This window comes from Eutrema salsugineum, unplaced genomic scaffold (assembly GCF_000478725.1).
Source record: "Eutrema salsugineum unplaced genomic scaffold, Eutsalg1_0 scaffold_8, whole genome shotgun sequence".
In the NCBI taxonomy this organism is placed as follows: Eukaryota; Viridiplantae; Streptophyta; class Magnoliopsida; order Brassicales; family Brassicaceae; genus Eutrema; species Eutrema salsugineum.
The window spans coordinates 8,602,031-8,604,207 of NW_006256414.1; positions in this window are offsets into that span (position 1 = coordinate 8,602,031).

Below are 2,177 nucleotides of genomic sequence, written 5' to 3' on the forward strand. Positions count from 1 at the left end.
CTCCAATCCTTTTATGTTCTTCCATCACCTGATCGACCATAGCGAGTATTCGGAGGTTGTAAGCACTAATTGGACTGCATGTTCTATTGATGGGATACTCCTAGAGGGGGATAGGGCTAAGCGAGGGCTCTCTCAAGCTTTCGAAGCCAGCTTTCTGCATTTTGAACAAATACAACTTCAATGGTATTTTGAAAGGAGTTAAGGATCATGAATCAGTGGTCATATTTTGCAGCAAAGCTTGCTTTCATCTCCCTCCACGGAAATTGCAGCAAAGAAAGAGAGAAATGACATTTTCTTCTCAAAGCGGAGGAGAAGTTCCACCATTAGAAATTTAGGATCCAATGGCTCCATCTCGGCGACAGGAATACAGCCTTATAGCACAACATAGTTGTCCTGCAAAACTCTAAGAACCACATCTATTTCCTTAGATATCTAGATGGCAGGAAGATAGTCTCTGTTTTTTAGATCAAGCAGAATGCCTCTGATAACTTCGCCTCCATCTTTGGGATATGATTTTTTCTCCCTGTTTGCTGGAGTTTGTAACCAATCTTTTTCTTTCAGGTGCTCTTCTTTGTAAGCTGATGAACTTTAGAAACCGGTGCCTGAGGAAGATATACATGCCAGACTTTTTGCATTGCCTATTAACAAAAGTCTTGGGCCTGATGGGTATAGTGCTGAGTTCTGTAGGTTTCTTAGAGTACTATTGGTGGTGATTTGGTTGCTGTGGTACAATAATTCTTCACTACTAGGAAGCTTGTGAAGATTGTCCTTTAATCTTCTGCTTAGTTCTCGATCTAAGAACTTACTTTGTAGAATTTATTAAGAAAGAAAAACGATATTGATCGCGAAAAAGAAGAACACACGAATTTAAGGAATTCACGTCCTTAACCGGAACGCTACGTCTCCCCGGTGATTACCCACCGGAATCCACTATTTAATCGGCAAACTCGCCGGAGAACCTTTTACAGATCGTCTTTCTCTCTCTCTCCTTTCTCTCTCTGTAACGGCTAGTCAACCTTCTAGCTCTAGAAGATGAGCTTTATACTTAGCTCAATTACAAGTGACTAATAAGAGAAAGACACCTGTCCTAGTGGACTTACTAAGACCCTCTCTTTTCACTAGAGTCTTTTACACACTTAGACTTATTCTTAGCTAAATGTCTCGGTTCATCATAAACTTGAGAACCAACTTCTATGATTGAGTCTACATCCTTCAAATCTCCACCTTATACTTGATCATCCTTTTATCTTGGTGAAGTCACCTTGTGTTCTTGACCGAACACGGAAGCATCCTGGACCGGATGCAACTCCTAATTCTTCCCAACTCGAAGCATTTTCAATGCTTCCTTTAACTTGTAAACTGGTAGAACTTTGGTGAAAATATCCGCTGGGTTGTACTCAGTTCCAATCTTCAAGACTTGTACTTCTCCACTGTTGATTAAATCTCTGATAAAATGGAACTTAGTAGCAATGTGCTTAGTCCTCTCATGGAAGACTGCATTCTTTGACAAGGCAATGGCACTTTGAGAGTCACAATAAATCTGAACAGAGTCTTGTGAAAAACCGAGTTCTTCTGCAAATCTTTTCAACCAGACTCCTTCCCTTACTGCTTCTGACAGAGCCACATATTCTGCCTCAGTTGTTGATAAGTCAACTATCTTCTGAACAGTAGATCTCCAACTAATCGTATTACCCCCTGCAACAAAGACCATACCCGTAATAGATCTCCTGTGGTCTTGATCCACTGCATAGTCGGAGTCCACAAAACCTTTTACCACAAAATCACCTTTGTTCTGATAACATAGCTTTGTATCAACCGTGCCTCTGATATATCTTAAAACCCATTTCACAGCTTGCCAATGCTCCTTGATAGCTCTGCTCATAAAACGGCTGACTAACCCAACCGGATAAGCTAAGTATGGTCTGGTGCCTACCATCGAGTACATCAAACTCCCAACCGCATTCTGATATGGTATCTTCTGCATATACTCCAACTGGCCCTGATATTCACTTTCTGTGGCTGATCGAAGCTTAAAGTGAATCCCCATCAGAGTAGAAACTGGCTTAGCTTGATCCATATTGTAGTTTGATAAAACTTTCATCAAGTAACTCTCTTGAGAGATCCATAATCCTCCATTCACTCTATCCCTTACTATTTCCATCCCCAGAATTTTCTTC